Below are 16,806 nucleotides of genomic sequence, written 5' to 3' on the forward strand. Positions count from 1 at the left end.
TCTCACAAATGCTGGCAAGTTTGGGCACAACAGATGCATCTTTATTTCTTCTTCCATCCAAGTCTTCCTCCCACTTCTCCCAGTTGCCTCCAGGGTGGTGCCAATTTTTAACACCAGTGGGATGGTACTGCAACTTTACATAGTCAGAAATCGTTTTTCCAAGGGTAAATTTTCCCCATCCTGGCTAATTGGTACCCAAGTCAAGTCTGACTTAGAAAGGAGGAGTTTTCTCTTCCCTCTTTTAAAATGTCTGCATTATTGTAGGCAATCCATACCAACTGAAGCCAAAGGAAGCAGGCTGTAGTTGGGTTTGGTTATGATACCTTTATTAATACTTATTTCTGTCACATTTCAGCTTCTACACGTCATGTAACAGCTCCCTTTCATTTGCTAATGAAGCACTTCTAGTCATCTCATTCAAAATTAAAAATATGACACTGCTGTTGTGGCAGGTAAGAGATAGGTGTCTTCTCCAAACTCTTCTATTTCTTGGTGTCTGAATTAGAAACAGACTGGAATGAATAAGAGATACTTCATTACATGGTTGCAAATAAATGGTATGTAAAACCACTACATCATATACTTTAGTAAAATAACTTGATGCTGTGAGAAGTACTCGGCACTAAAGATTTACTTGAAAATCCTACACTTCTCAAAGAAGGGTCACCTCTCCACATTTCAAGCAATTTTATTTGTTTCAAAGTGCACAAGAAAAAAAGTGGAAAATGTATTTAAGAGTATGTGGTAGCTGGATGCATTGTAGATAAAAATGTTTAATAATGTGAATCCAGAAGGGGCAGCCTGAATGAACTCAGAAGCTTTGTCAAAGAATGCAATTAATTTTTGGCAGCTTGAAAGTTTAGAAAGCTGGTAGAGGAAAGACTGCCAGAAATGTGTTTCTTGGAAGATGTCTTTCTACTGTGGATACCCTTTAGAAATCAACCTAGCCTCTGTTACCTTTTGGGTGTTACTTGCTGCTTATGCTCAAGCTTCAGACATTATAGGGTCTGGGTTGAGTTCCTTTTTCTGCCCAATGCCCTCTATGACCTGTACAGTTTATTTAACCCCTTTGGCCTCAATTTACCTTGGTTAAAATGAAAATAAAAAAACATTATGCAAATCTTCCTTCTGAGCTTCTCCAGCATAGTATCCTACTGTTTCCAGAATAAATTTCTGAAAATTGCAAGGACCCTATAAATTTGATCTGTAAAGTAGGTTGATCTGTAAAAAAAGCTTCCGTAGTTGAACTAAACCATCACTTTCCCCTGCAGTAACATAATGTAAAAATCACTGGAATTATACTGGAACAAGTCAAATCACTATAAAATAATCTAAGCAGTGGTACCCAATACAGGCAGCACCTGAGAAACTGTAATCTGTTTTGTTACCTTGTGTTAGGATGCTTTAATGTTTGGGAAATTCAGATCTGCACTAAGGAATTATATATCCACTGTCTCATCAGAGTATTTGTGATAGTTGGCTAAAGCATCATCCCTCAAGCATTTATGAAAACACTTAAGGAAAGCGGATGGATTTTTGGAGATGTTTTAGGGACTTAAGTTGTAGTCAGGTTCTTCTGAAGACAAACCAGTAAACTTCTCTGGCAGCTGTGAGGGTAAAGGGTGAGGAATCAGAAACCAGGAGAACAGGAGCTTCTGTTTTCAGCCCCTGGAAAACAGAAGAACAAAAGAGAGAGAGGAAAAGGACATGTGTTGAGTTTTTGAGCAACCTGTTCTTTCACTTTGCAAAGTGGAAAATGAAACTGTGCAAAGGCAGCCCCTGTGCAGAGCACCTTTGTGGGTCTGTGCACTACAGTTAAGACTAATTAGAAATGCCTCACTGCAAGAACTTATCCCTGTACCCTCTGCATGGGATGAAATATTTTTCTTTAAAAAAATTTAAATTAAAGCATTTTCTTAAAAATTAATGCCTAGGATACATCCAAATTAATGTAACCTCCTATTCTTCCTCACAAAGTCCAGCCTCACAGTAACCATGGCAACACCAAACACTGATTTTTGTTTCCCCCCCCCCCAGCCCCAGCTGTAACCACTGTCAGGGAAGTTGGTCCTGGCTTTGCTGCAGCACTGGGGAGGCTGTGAATGGCTGCATGTGTCTTCAAGCTGCATCTGAAAAACCTATGCAAAGGTTATTTTTGTCACTAACTTATCTTGTTCTGATAAAAGAACTCTGCTTTGCCCAATAACAATGTTAATTAATGTTTTTTGCACTTCATTCTCATTGTTGCACATCACTTCTGAAAGCCAGAGGCCCTGATGATGCCTCCATCATCCTGAGATGCAGGTGAGCTTCTTTTCTCAGATCCTCACACAGCACTAGACACAGATGTTTATATTTTTTCATTTGCTTCACTCTCTGTGAATCTTTCAGTTTTTGCAGACCAAGGCAGCCTGCAAGAGTCAGAGCAGTAGATGCACCTTCTTGCTTTCTGGTTTCTGTGTGGCTGCTGAATTGCTCTGAGTGGCTGCACTTTTCCTCCAAGGCTCATGGAGATACAGAGGGACCACAAACACACGCACAGAGCCCAGGTACATCAGGTGGCAACAGCTTCTCCTGGCTTACCTCTGTGAGACTGTCCTGAGTCCCAAATCCCTCTTTACCTTCATCCATATGGGAAATTGTGCACTGGGTTTTGCCAGTCTTTACTGATGCCAGGTCTGGCCAGCAGCACCAGGAGATGTTGCCTCCCTCCTTCAGGATCTGGCAGCACCAACTGCTGAAGGCTGTGATGTGACTTCCCAGGATGAACAATGAGTCCTTGACCTGTATCAAAAGCAGCAAGCTGAGAAAAGCTCTACTTCCACTCCAGGTGCAGCACCTCCACCTTTGACCCAGGTGGCTTTTCTGTCCTATCAAAACCAAGCATGGTGAAAAATTTCTTTTCAGTGTCAGGAGCATTCTCAAAACACTTCACCTTTAGCAACAGCATCCTTCTGCCTGCAAGCTGAAGTGATTCTTGCTCTTAGAGCATCCCTGTATCACCTCTAGAAATAAAGGCATGTACAAATATCACAGACAGGTGACAAGCTGAAGACAATGAGTGCTCGTTTGCTCTGACCCACATCACACAATCTCTGCTCACATTCTGCTACTTTTCTGGCTTCCCCCTCATGATCATCCCCATTACTGTGTTTTGCTGTGAAAGTATTACAAGGCACAGCTGAGTTCATGACAAACACACTGAGGTCCTGGGGTCAGGCAGCTGTAATGTTACTGCAGGCTGCAGCACTCCCTGAGCATGGTGGCATCTCCCCCATCCCTGCCATCCTTTTTGCTTTTGCAAAATTCCCTGGTAAGGAGATAAAACAAGGAGGATCCCCTTGGTTTGCAAAAGGACAAGTGCAGTGAGACTGAGCAATTCCTTCCCTGACCTTCCCTTTGCCTTCCTCATGGCAGTAAATTGGAAATGATGGCTGGGGCTGCTAAAACCTGATGGAGACATCAGAGCTGTCCCTGTGAGGGTCAGCAGACAGGGCAGGGGTGGTAGGCAATATCGGGCTGCTTGGGAAAGGTGGGATTTAAGGAAGATAGAAGATGTCCATGTCACTCTTCTGGATTCTTTTTACGGGGACTGGTAGAGCTTTTCTGCTTTCTCTTTAATGAAAAAACACTTCCCATGAGAAGCTGCATTCATGCATTACCGTTTTGCCCATTACCAGCCTTAGATTTACAGGCTATGAAGCCATTCCCTTCCACAGTGACATCAGGCAGGGAAGGATGTGATTTATTTTAGCACAATGCGCCTCCTGTAACCCGAGCCACGTTGCTGCAACAGCCATGGGCTCCCTCCCTGGTGCAGAAAATTTTGACGCAGTGCAAAGACTCCTCCTTGTGATAACAAAAGAGACCTTGAGGGGTGTGCTTGGCAGAGCCTGCTCACCAGTATTAATCCAAGTCTTGGAAACAATGTCCCAAGCCTGGGAACCAAGAACCCTGAACCTGCTGACCCCACCCTGCCCAGGGCTGTGGAGTCAAGCGTGACAGCCACAAGCACCAGCCCACACCAAGCTGCAGCTACCCAGGTACCATTACCTGCTATAAACAACAGGCTGAAAGCACTTTAGAGGAGGGCAATGCCTTTTTTATTTCCCTGCAAAGCACCCAGCTCACCTCTGGACACTGCATAGAGCCACTCGCTGTTTCCAAGGTGATGCCTGGAGGTGAAGCCTGTTATATATTCTCTTGCAGGTAGCAGCAGCTGCAGCAGTGATGCCCTTGGATGGGCCATTGTTTAAAAAGAAGTAGGAAAAAGATGGAAAGAAAAGATCTATTCGTAGTCATTTTTTAAAGACCGCTAAGAAAAAAAGATAAATTAGGGCATTTATTTTATGAGATGGTGAGAGTTTTCTAATGCAGTTCAAGTCCTTGCACTTGGGAATGAGCATTGTGCACTGTAAACAACAAAATTAATCATTTGATCCTCGTTTAGCTCTGTCCTCTAAGGTGATGATTACAAATGTTGTTCATGCCTAATATTAGGTTTCCTGAGGAAGAGTCTGATTTTGAGGTTTCTCACTTTATAAGTCAAAAGGCCCATGTTCCTTTCCATGGCCTCCCTAGAGGAAGGCCTTACAGTGGATGCAGCACTGGGACCCTTATTGCCTCTGGGACCTCTGGAAATCTTGGCAAATGATTTCTAAACTTTAAAACATCTTTGTGGAATTTTTCTCCAGAGTTTTGCCACAAACAAACAAACAAACAAACAAAACACATCTATTTTCCGCTTGATATACCCTAACTGGAGTATTTCTGGTGACTTCCTTCAGGTCAGAATTTCATAACATCCTGTGGCTTTGCAAGCAGTTACATTTTGGTCAGTTTCCTAAGAAAACAAATAGAAAGCTGACCCCAGAAGAGGTTTGTCACCTTCTTGGGTAGTCCACTTGGTGGAGAAACTGTAAGCACACACTGGATGCACTTGAATGTAACAAGCATTTTAAAAAAACATTAAAATCTACTCTTGCCAGGGTAGTCTTTGATGTCCAGATAGATCAGACCAACACCTCATCCAGGCTGCAGTTTGCCTCTGAACAATCAGTGCAAACATTTTAAAGGACAATTGATAAAACCAGTCTTCAGTGTTTTATAGGACATCTTTTCCCAGGGCAGTTTTATCCAGTTCTGCAGATTACTAGAAGAAATTAAAGAAATTAAAAAAAGAAATAAAAGATGGTAAGCAGCAATCAAGGTCAGCCCATTGAAATTTACTGATGGTCAGACCAGAGCAAGGTCAGCCCCAGCCCAATCCAGAAACTCCTGAAGTCTGGGAAACTGGGAAGGAGGAGTATGGATGGCGATAAAGAGAGTTCTGGTCAGCTCTGCTCCTCCCACCAGTCCTCACCAGGAATGTGTCAGGGTTGTGGTGATGGCACGCACTGAGCTGCAGCTCTTCCTCACAGTGGCATCTGATATGATGGGGACTTGCAGGGTCTGGACTGGTGTCTGGGGCTGTTGGGTGGTTTATTCCCCTCCTTCTTGGGCACAAGCCCTTGGGAGTACTGCTGTTCCCAAGGTAAGATTTGTGCAGTGAGAAGACCTGGGAAATTCTCCTGCCTTTGCAAGATGCAGAGCATGACCTACACTGCAAGGGAAAGACCCCGGGGCAAATTTAGCAGCTTTCAGTTACATCCTTCAGTCTGGCACAGAGCAGAGGATGCAGCAGCCCTGGCTGCCCCTCTCCAGCACAAGGCTGGCCCCATCCTGACTCCAGCACAGGGCTGACCCATAGGATGGTGACCACACAAGAGGTGCTGGTGGCTGCAGCACCCAAGCATCAGGATGGGTGCTGCCAAACCTCTGCCACCCCATCCAGCAGCACAGCCCCTGCATCAGGTCACGTATTTGTTATTTGTACCCAGAGAAATTGGGGTGTGGTGTTGTAGGGAAATAGTGGAAGTTTATTTTCCATGGAAAATTATGAAAGCCATATGCAAAGTCCAAACCACAGTGCCCCTGTGCTCTGCAAATCCCAGGCTTAAAGCAACTCTGCTTTCAGACTGCGTAAGAACTCGGGTATTTACCTGCTGTGCTGAGTTCCTGGCAGCTTTGTGGTACATCCAGAGGGCATAAAATGTGTCTGGATTGGGCTATAAGCACCAGCTCAGCAGCATGCTGTGTATATGGTCACAGATTATAGATGTGTTATGCATTAGCTCTAACTGGTGCAGGGAGCACTGGGGAACACCAGAGCTGCATTGAAATAAATCTCTCCCAATGCTTACGTCTGTTCATGATAGCTACGGCCTTTTAATCTGCCTCTGACGTACTGAACTTCTGCAACACACTCATTTTTATTGATTTACAATTCTCTGAAGTGCATCGAGGGCTTGCAACAAGGTACAAGACGGCCAAGGGCAAAGGGAATGACGCTGCCACAAGTGAGGGCTGCAGACTCCTGCCAGGGACCACTCAACTCTCCACAGCTTGAGCAAGCTCAGGTAACATATTGAGGGGAAAGATGATGCCCTGCCCTGTCCCTGGGGGGCCATGGCCATTGCCTGCACACCTTCAGCACCCAGCTGCCCATCTGTATCATCTGGGACCATGGGTGATTTTGGCACTTTGCATGGAGAGCCAGGAGGTTGGGCTGCCTCTGACATAAATCTCCAGACAAAACTGGAGGTTTGGGGTTTTTTTTGCTGCTTCAAGGTGGAACTGGATCTGAACCCAGACTATGGTTCTTCTCACCTGGCAACCCTCTAGGACATTTGATTCCTACAGCTGTTCCAGCTGTTCCAGCTCTGTGTTTGCAGTGAGGTGCCAGAGTGGAGCTGTGGAGAAAGCCACCATTTGCACCCAGGTTCCCTGAGACACAGAGTCTAAATACAGGGGGAGCAGCAGCCAACACTGTGCTGCATTCCTGCTGAGCACACCGGGAAATGCAAGGCCTGGCAGGGAAGGTCGAGGTAGAAGGAGGAAAGATGGGGACACACTATTGCTTTACCCCAATTATTTACCCCAATATCTCAATTATTAATTGTACTATGTAGACCATGTTCTTACATCACAGCTTTTTGTTCTTCCATCAGTTATTCTAGGAAGTCTTTTTCAGAAAAAGAATGGGATGCTAATTAAATTGGGACGGCCAGTACCACCAAGACATCCTCAGCAGCAATGCTTCTGGAAAGGATGTTAAATGCAGAAATTGTGTCATCTTTGGTGGAAAGAGGCTGAAAAACGGTTTTGGGTTGGTCAGAGCATTTAAGAACCTGTATATATATGTGTGAGATATGGTGACTGCATCATGCTGGGACTGAAAATAAAAGTTGGGGATTCAAGGCACCAGAAAAGAAGAAGTTAACCAAAATGCTTCACAGATTCCCACCAGCTACAGTAAACTGTTTGGGTGAAACAAAAATTTCCACCTGCAAAGATATGGTTCATTTTTATATTTCAAAATGCTGTTTTTACATAGACATCTAAGAAATAATTTAATGTTATTACCATTGTTCCTCTCGTTCATTGAAAAAATGTAAGAAACTCTTTCAGACTACTGGGAAATTATTTCTTCACTAATTGTTTTGAAGCTGCAGTGGAAGAGCAGGTTTACACATCTCATGAAGTACAGTGTGGTGACCCTGGAGAGCTGGAAGTCACTGAAGATCCATTACAGTGACCAGGCTGTAAGAGAACATAAAGGATTCAGATTAAGAGATTTTTAAATCCATGCAGAAAATAAAGACAGTGTCCATCGGAGAGCCTGGCTGCCTGCAAAGGAGTGAGAGTGTTTTGGAGCCTGTCAGCCCTCAACTAAGGCAAACACACAGCTCAGTGTTCATGGCTTTCAGGAGTTACGTTACCTTCCAGTTAATCCTATCTAGACCTAAGCAGATATGTCAGCCTGTTTCATAGATACAGCAATGTAAACCTGACTGAATTTCAATGTAAAAGTCACAAAAGTGCCATATTCAAAGTCATCTACCAGGGTGTGTAATGCTGAGGAGCAGCTGACTCTAATTACAGCTCCCACCAAACTGCAGCTGATCCAGGTACCCATCACTTGCAAGGAGCAGAGCTTATGGAAATAATAAACTTTCCTTCAAAACCCATCCTCCACCTCTATCTGCCACACTGACACGATCCTGCAGCTTCAGCTTCCCCACCTCTAACCAACCTGTGCAGGGATGGGTGTTCATCTGGCAGGTCTTGGCCACCCATCATTACACACCCTCTTCTCCAGCCTGGGTGAGAGCTGCTTGCACCATGGAGGTTTCCCCACCACCTCCTCTGGTCTTCTCCAGAAGAGCAGATCTGCTGCAGAAAGCATCAAGTGGTTTGGGGGGGGAGGGGGGAAGCTGCAGATGCATCAGGCAGAGCAGTTTCAGTTGGGGAAAAAAACCACAACCCAGAGAAAGGGGACAAACTGCTTTCTCATGGCCAAGGGATGTTGTCACAGGAGCTGCTCTCAAGGGCTTTCCCATGCTGAAGCAGTGACTTTGCAGCCCATGCCCTTCAGGGAGATAGTGGCAACCAGCACTTTAATGATCTGGATTCCCATGAGCTCCAAACCCCTCAGGACTGATAGAAATTTTCCCCTCAGGAGCAGGGCCCATCACTTCCTCAGCCATGTCAGGCCAGGGAAGGCACCTGAGTCCTCTGCAGCTCCTGGTCCTGCACAGGTCAGACCATGGCTCAGACAGGGGAAGCACCAGCACACATCTTGCAAAAATACATTTTTCTTTGATATTTAAGGGTCTTAAAAAAACACCAGGAGAACTTCAGGGAGGTCAGCTTTCAGATGGCCTGAGAGCACAAGAGATGTGGGAATTGCTTCCCTGTGTGGTGGAAGGGTTGGAGCAGCCACAAACCAGCAGCATCCAGCCAGAAAGTGGGCTGAGAATGCAATTACCTGAGCTGGCATTTCTCCAGGACCCCATGATTAACAATCAGGTTCTCGTAAGAAGTGTCAGGAAACCTATTACCTCCCCATAAATACTCAACAACGTTTTAGAGAGTTAATTTATTTTCCTGTCCTCCTCTCTTCTTCTGCAATTTGCATTATCAGTTGCTAAATATATTACAGCACACTTTACCCCCATTCACTGCTTCAAAGACCTCCCTTGTAGCAATTCCCTAAGTAATTCACTATTCGATCTTATAACTCCAGCACATATTGTCAACCATGGAAATTTTATTTCAGCCCAAATCGCCATCCTTTTGAAAGTTAATATCATTTTTTTCCCCTTGTAGAATTGCATCTGCTCTACAGCAGTAGAAAGAAAATAATTCAGTCTAGCTGGAACCATTAGGTGGAGATCTGTGTAATGGAGACATCCCGATGCTGCCCATTAATCTTTCCACTGGAGCTGAGGTCATTTGGAAAATATGAGGTTTTGCTTTGCTCATCCCTGAACTCTGAGCAGCATTTCCCTCACAGACCCTGGAGTAAACAGAATGGATCATCACTTAAGCACAACTGGCTCCCTACCTCCAGGAATGAAAGATAATGTGAATTTATAACACAAATCCTCACTGGCCCAGGGGCACCAGCAGCTACCTTCTGTCACAGACAAATCCATATGATCCTACAACAGTCAGCACTGGGAAATCCCTGTTGTCCTGACTATTGAGGACAGCCATGAAGCTCCCTTCCTGCATTTTGACCTTTTTGCAGTACTAGTTGCGTATATAAGAACTAAATGTGCTGTCTCTTGACAGGGTTCTCAGAAAAAATAGCTTTTGAGGTGGTCTTATCTTCTGAATAATATCTGTGTGTGTATTCTGGGTTTTGCCCTTCCGAGTAGGAGAGTGAGGCTTTGCTGGTGCAGTGGCAGTATCTCAGGGTTTTGGAAAACTCTTGTCCTGCCTCAGCCAGAGGATGAGAGAAATGACTTGTCTGGCCTTTGCTCCTGGACCGCTCCACACCAGTGGGGCATCTGGCAAAGCCACAACCAATTCCCTGGGGTCAGACCTTATGGCAAGGGAGACTCTGCTTCTCACCAGTCACAGCCTAGAGGGGTGCTCAGCTATTTGACAGAGAAATTAGCACAACAGCAACAAAATCCATATGAATTGAAATCGGCATGAACTGAAATAAATCAGAGCTAGGAGGGGAGGAATTCCTCTGTGGGGGCAGCACAGGCACTTACAAACCCTGTGTGCTATGATGTGCGGCAGTAAGCAAGAAGTGCGTGGGGGAGTATCAGTGCCCTGCATTGGGATATCAATTTATAAATAAAAATGCTTTCAAAGAAAATTCTTCATTCTTGAAGAGAAATATTTTAATTGTGAATGATGATATTTCTTGGTAAGTCTTCATTTCTAGGCTGCCCAGAAAGTAAAATTTCAAGAGGAGCCTTATTTGCTTTCTGTACAGATATTGTCAGGATTTTTTCTTCAATGAGGATCTACTGCTTAAGCAGGATTTGCAACCAAGAGGAGCAACATTAAGGCATGAACCACCACCCCTGTGCTGCAAGGTGGCCAGCACTGAGTGCCTCCTCAGGGCTTACACCAGGCTGTGCATTTCCCTTTCCAGCATCAGCTGCTCCCAGGAGCTGGGAAGCTTCTAACAGGGTCCCAGCAGACTCTGCCACTACGTTCTGTGCTAAATTCAAACTGCTCTTTTGGATCATTTGCTGTTTATCTGCTCACTCCTGCATTGGTCAGGCATTTTTCCTCTTTTCTTGTGTGTAAAACACATAAAGATAGATATTGGTGTGACAGCTGTCAGAGTGGTTCCAAAGAATGTTTTTCAATATGGTGATACATGCAACATAAATATAAATATAAATATAAATATAAATATAAAAATATATTTTATATTGAGTGCTAAGGAAAATAAACAACCCCAATAACAGGTTTTAACATTTGCCTTTAACCTTGAACCATCCCTTTCCTCTCGTATGGGGCCTGTTACTGCAACATACTTCAATATACTAAATACTTGCCTTAAATCCTCTGTAACAGTTTCCTTATTAGGCTAAATGAAGTCTTCTTGCATACATCTCACCAAGATCCCTAATCATCTCCATTGTTTTTCTCTTGGCTTCCTTAATATTATCAGTATGCAGCTTGAATGGGAATTGCCAGCTTAATCATCTGCTTTAATAGCAAGTATTTAATAATTGCAGGTATAATTATTCACAACACTGACAGAATTTGCTATTCAGCACTAATTTCTTCAAATTCAAATTAGAAACAGATCCATTTCTAATCAAGTTTCATTATTGATGTTTAATGAACAAGATCTTAAGCCCCAGCATTCCAACAATATTTGGTTACAACATAAGCTTGGCTACATGAACATAACTTGGATTTTGTTCAGAAAAACTAATTCCAGACCTCTGTTGGGGTATCCACACCAAAATGGTGCAGCACCAGCTAACAGTGTATTTCTTTTTTTTTTTTTCTATTTATATGTTTTGAATATTCCCACAACCAGAAAATAGAAAGACATGGCTCAAATCACCAAAGAACTGGCATGAAACCAAGTCCCCCCCATTGCACTGCCACCTCCTCCTTTACAGGAGGTCAATACATCCAAGGGGACATTTCCCAGTTGCTCTCACTTGGGACAAGATCCTTTTCCAGAAGAAATCCAGGAGCAGGGTGCAGCTTCCTTCATGGGGAGCAGGTTGGTGCTGGATGGTCCCTCCTGCAAGGTATGAAGGACACAGGCCCAGGACCTCAAATGTTTCACAGGCTCTAAACCCAAGGTGCTAACCCAGGGATCTCAGATATTAAGAGTTCAGGCTTGTGGATGTTTGCTAATTCAGATGTGGAAGTTCAGAGGCATGGCAGAGATTAGAATTTATACTCTCACTGCTGTCCAGAATACCTAAGCATTGCAAGTTCAGCTGTAAAATCAGTAGTATAGATTTATAAATGCATAATTTGCTTTCAAAATAGTATCAAAACAAGCCTATTATGTGCATCCTAAGAGGTACAAAAAATCTGATAATATCCTACACAGTATTTAGGTAGCAATGCTGAAGTATAACAGAAGTATATACAGCTTTACTTTCAATCTCTTTCATATCAAGTCTATCCTACTTCCCTGACATTTCCAAGGAGCTTCTGTGCACCCAACATAATTATCTCATTCATCTCTTCAGATGCACAGATTTCTGAAACCCGTGAAACCCCACCGCTGACAGCAGGAATGGTGGGGTGGCAGCAGATCCAGGTGCCAGCCTTTTCCCTCCACATCCCCAGCTTGTGGCAAACCCAGTGTTCACCAGAGAGGAGGCTCCAAGGCAAAGGCTCTGCCTGACTCCACATCATTGGTGTGGGGAACCAGGTGGGATCCCTGAAGCTGTAAATCACTTCACACTTCTCCCCTCCTGCAGTGGCTCTGGAAGACAATTTGCAGCTTCTGCAAGATGGCTGTGGAAGTTCATGGAACTGGCTAATTTTTACTGGTCAAATAATAAAAAACCCACCATAAAAAAAATTGGATTTTGGGTCCAAGTACCTCCAATGGGAAGTCCCCTTTATTTCTGAGTGGCAGTGACAGGCACACAGCTGAGCAGTGCAGCTCCCTGTGAGGTGCTCTCTGCCATCAAGTACAAGATGTAGGAAAAGGGGAAAATAAAAGAAAGACTGCATGGCAAACCTAATGAACTCTCTACTGAGAGAGAGCCCTTGGTATGACAAAAGCACTTCAAATACACTTTAGCCAGAAGTGTTGGAAAATCAGTCTTTTGCAAGAATCTCATCTAATTAGCTCTTTGCAATTCCTGAGGCCTCTTCCCCAGCGGAGCCCTGGCTGCTCCTGCAGCCCCACGCTCAATTTGCTCGGCTGAGGCTGCAAATGCCTCAGTGTGCAGCAGGCATTTCCTTAAATGTCGAAAGACTTAAACAAATTATAACCATCCTATAATTTGGCAGGTAAGAAAAGAAGCTTTTAAAGAGCCTCGTTAAATGAATGACTTAAACCTTCACCCCAGGCTATTTTTAAAATTCATTTTGTCTTCACTCCAGCAAGGGGGAAGGCACAAATATATGCGTGATCCATGCCTGAAATTTCGATTGCTGAATTAATTAGAAATAAGCTGGATCTTTGTGGCTATTAATAAATGGATTGGGGAAATGGTGTTGGAACATTGGTCACTGAAATAGCCACAGCTTCATACCCTTCCTCCACGGACCAAAAACTGGAATGAGATTTATGAGTAATTCATGGCAAAAAAAAGAAAGACACCGCAGCACACCACCTCCTTGCAGCAGTTTTAATGCCTAATTTACATGCTCCCCTCCACTGCAATGTGTGCACTTTTAATCACCCTAATATCAAGTGCCCACTTGTCACAATGCTGCAAATCAAGATATGCAAAGAGAGCTACACAGGAGTTTGCATAAAAAAATAATGCTGCTCCATCTATTGCATCCCACAGTGCCAGGAGGCTCCCCTGCTATATGTCTCTGCCATCAGGAATAGCATGAATTCATGGAGCACAGCAAAGACTTGGCTTCATTTGAGCACCTTGTGGTAGGGAGAATATTTAATCTGGCACCTTCAGATTCTCTACAGGAGAGGAGGGCACAGAGCAGGGAGTTCTTTCTGCTCTGCCACCACGTGTGTCACCAGGGATTGCAAAGGGCAGAGGCTATTGGAGCAGATATTGCAGTGATGAACACTTGTTAAAGGAAATAAGGGATAAAGTAGTGCTAGAGGAAGCAGAAGTCCCTGGTCTTCCCCAGGAAGCAAGTAGAATCCCTTAGTACATGTGAATCCATTTTGTGCACTCCTTGGGAAATAAGCTTCCACATAAATAATTGAAATGTGTTTAAAGTGAACAATTGCAAGTGGTTGCATAGACAGACCTCTGAGACAATCACCCCCTGACCTCTGTTTCCTCTATATGCAATCAGTATCATGTGATTTTTCTGTTCAAGATTTTTAATGGTTTGTTCATGCAATCTGAAAAAGGAAACAGGAAACAATTTAAGAAATAAAAGCAGTTCCCCGTATCTGCTTTTAACTGCCTTGCCTGCAGCCTTAAGGTAACATAAAATTACACCAGGTCTAAATCCAGAATGCATGGACAGCAGTTATGAGTGGGAAGTAAGGCCTCCAGGTTTGTTTTGCTGCTGTAATTGAGGACTTTACTGAATGAAAGATGTTGCAGCTATTCAGTATCTTTTTGAGAAGGTCTTAGAGATCTCCATCTCATTCCTAACAAAACCACAATAATACAATGAACTGAGTCTGTATTCACTCTCAACCACCAGCACAGGTGGGACCCCTCTCTGAGGTGACTTCTCAAGGGGAAGAACTCCTGGACTGCGTCTGGACACAGCACCTCCTTGGTACAGATGGCACTCTTCTCCTCTGGGAGGCCCCAGAACAGGTATTTCTCTTCCTCTTGCTTCCTTAGACCTCTCAATGAAAAGTTGTAGAAGGACTTAGGATGTCAAAGAACATAAAGGAGTCCTACAGCACCTCCTTTTAGCAGGCCCTAAGTCAACTGTAGAAACTTACGAATTTGGTCCTCAGATAAAACAGAGCACCACACAAATAACCAAGTTTCACATGATCAGGAAGAAGAGATAATGTGACATAATATGCCACATATTTGGAGTGTAAATCATCCCCACAAACAAAAAAGCTCAATTTATGCTCTCAGCCTAGAAAATAACACAGATTTAAACAAATACATGAAATTAGCACTCACTGCCACCAAGTGTGTGTCAGACATAATGCAAGGATGTGTTTCTACAGTGAACAAAAGCTTGGTAGATAGCATTGCATCACTTGGAAGCATCACCCCAGAGCTGTATCATCACCTCTGAGACCCTCCCCTCTGCCCCCTGGCAGCTCACACACTGCTCAGCTGCTGCTGTGTCTCAGCACTTTACTCTCTAGTTCCAGTTTATGGCTCATGAAGCTTCAGGACTGTTCTCCCCTTTCATCTCACCCCAGACACTGCAGCACTGCAACCTTCCCCCAGATTACACAGTATGCCTAAACCCTGGACCATGCTTCTTATCTCTATTCCTAGCTCAGGAGTGGTCATCTCTGGTCCTGGACTTCAACTTTCATATTTACCCCTTCTCCTTTCCAAAACTGGTATCTGGAATCAGACTCAAAGGGCAAAAAGCTTTCTGGCACTGGCTGCATGCTTCAAGCATCGAATCTGACTGCAGAGCAGAGAGCAGTTCTGATGCACCCCATATTTCAGCAGAAAGACCTATGGTTAACTGAAGCAGCAAGGATGGACACACCACAATGCAGCAGCCCGCTGCTTAAAACACCTGGTTGCTGGTTGACAGCAGGTTATTTTATTGCATGACCCTGGCTGTCAATTAAATTTTGATAATTATGATAAATCAATCCATTGTTACAAAACTTACTCTACTTGGACAAAGGTGGTATAGCAGAAAGCAACAGAGTCATGAGCATCTCAGAGCATAAAAACAAAAAGTGTCCTGAAACAGCAAATTGTTCAATTGTATTTTCAAAGGCAATTACCCCGTATCTGTATGTGATGGTGGTAAAGAGTAAGAAAGAACAAAATAGTCAGACCCTTCTTATTTAAGCATTAAAAAGTTAGAAGAAAAAGGATTAGCTGCTTCTTCTCTGACACACGCTGCTGATCTAGCTTAACAATAGTCTCAAACTTAACTTTATAACCAGGGACATAACAAGGAGCAGCTTGGACCATAAAAATCCCCCCAAAAACAACTGTCTATATACATACAAGTTATAATAAAAAAATACTGGATAGGCCCCAAAATTTAAGAAAGATGTGAAGGTCCTTGACCGTGCCCAGGAAAATAAAGTTGGTGAAAGGGCTGAAAGGTTATAAGGTGCAGCTAAGGAGCTCGTCTAGTTTGGAAAAAAGGATGAGGTGCAATCTCATTGCTCTCTGCAACTTCCTGCAGAGGAGAGATGGGGAGGGAGGTGCTGAGCCCTTCTCCCAGCTATCCAGTGATAGGACACACAGGAATGGTTCAAAGCTGCATTAAGGGAGGATTAGACTGGATCTTAGGAAGTCTTTATTTACCAAGAGGGTGACTAAACACTGTAACAGGCTTCCCAGAGAAGCAGTCAATGCCCCAAGCCTGTCAGGGTTTAAAAGGCATTTGGGCAATGCACTTAGCATGCCTTTGGCTTTGGTCAACCCTAAGTACTCAGACGCTTGGACTAGAGAATTGGTTTAGGTCCCTTCCAGTGGAAAATATTCTATTATCTTCTACAAAGGCATAGACTCCACGTTCTCTGCCAGACTTACCCATCACTGAGCCCACAGGCAGACTCTACTCACACCAGATGATATTTTCATAGCTGCTATATGCAACTCCTTTCCCAGGTGTGAAGCTCAGTCTTGATCATTTGAAGAGTTCTGCTGCATGACAGGAAATTTTACTTATCTATGCTTACACTCACAGTATCTCATGAGTTTTTCTAGCAAATACATGAGTAAATTATACTATGTTTTCGTTTGGGATGCAGATGACCAAAGCCAGGAACTGACTTTCAGCCTCCTCCACCCTGCATGGAGGGCTTGCCTACCCATCTATTCTCATAACATTCTGTGTCCAGGCACTGGGAGCTTTCTTTACACACTCATTTTGAAATACTACAAAACAGGCAAACTACAGCATCTACTTAATTTGCTTGAAGAAGAAACGAAGTAAACTTCATAATCACTTTCAAACCACTATGTGCCTGGCTCCTCTCCTCAGCACTCCTCCTCTCCAGCACAGTGTTTCACTCTTGACATGTCTATGGCAACAGGACACCTGAGCTTTGTGAGCAACTCAGTAGCAGGGAGACAGCCCAACACCATGACACCCTTTAAATATGAGCTGCCAGCCCCCCTTAGGCTCCCCACACTC

This window comes from Calypte anna, chromosome 4B (genome assembly GCF_003957555.1).
Source record: "Calypte anna isolate BGI_N300 chromosome 4B, bCalAnn1_v1.p, whole genome shotgun sequence".
In the NCBI taxonomy this organism is placed as follows: domain Eukaryota; kingdom Metazoa; phylum Chordata; class Aves; order Apodiformes; family Trochilidae; genus Calypte; species Calypte anna.